This window comes from Gymnoscopelus microlampas (assembly GCF_963454915.1).
Source record: "Gymnoscopelus microlampas genome assembly, chromosome: 11".
NCBI lineage: Eukaryota > Metazoa > Chordata > Actinopteri > Myctophiformes > Myctophidae > Gymnoscopelus > Gymnoscopelus microlampas.
In genome coordinates, this window is record NC_139948.1 from 23,761,276 (window position 1) to 23,762,000 (window position 725).

Here is a 725-nt window from a genome sequence, read left to right on the forward strand (position 1 = left end):
ATCCCTCTTCTCATCCATCCACAACAAATTTGACCCCTGCAACAGCCAGTAGTGTCATTGAGTAAACCACTGAACCCTGACTCCGTACAGTGTTTGAAATGCACATATGTATGATATATACAGTATAGAAAGAAACAAATGACGCTAATCCTAATTGCACTGTGGGGGACATAAATCCTTGACTCCTTGCTTGGATCTGGCAGGCTCCTCCCTTCTTTGCACAATGACAAAACTAGGAGAAAATAAAAATACTTTTACTGTGTTGGATGTTTATAAACAAATACTGTACTGTGTGTTTTCATGACATGGGAACAGGGCCTATACTATGATCAAGGCTCGGAGAGACAGACCCAAGTGTTCTGCACTCTCACAAACACACTCACATCTGGTAGTGTGGCAGTGTGGATATTATGCCAACCCAGCCAAGCTGTCCTACCTGGCCTTTACCTCACCTTTACCACACTTGCACGTGCGGGCACACACACACACACACACACACACACACGCACACACGCACGCACACACACACACACACACACACACACACACACACACACACACACACACACACACACACAGACACACAGACACACACACACACACACACACACACACACACACACACACACACACACACACACACACACACACATGCACATTACACGTGACAAACGTTCACTTGACTTGAAAATAAAAAAGAGTACATAGGAAGGTGAGTGTATAAA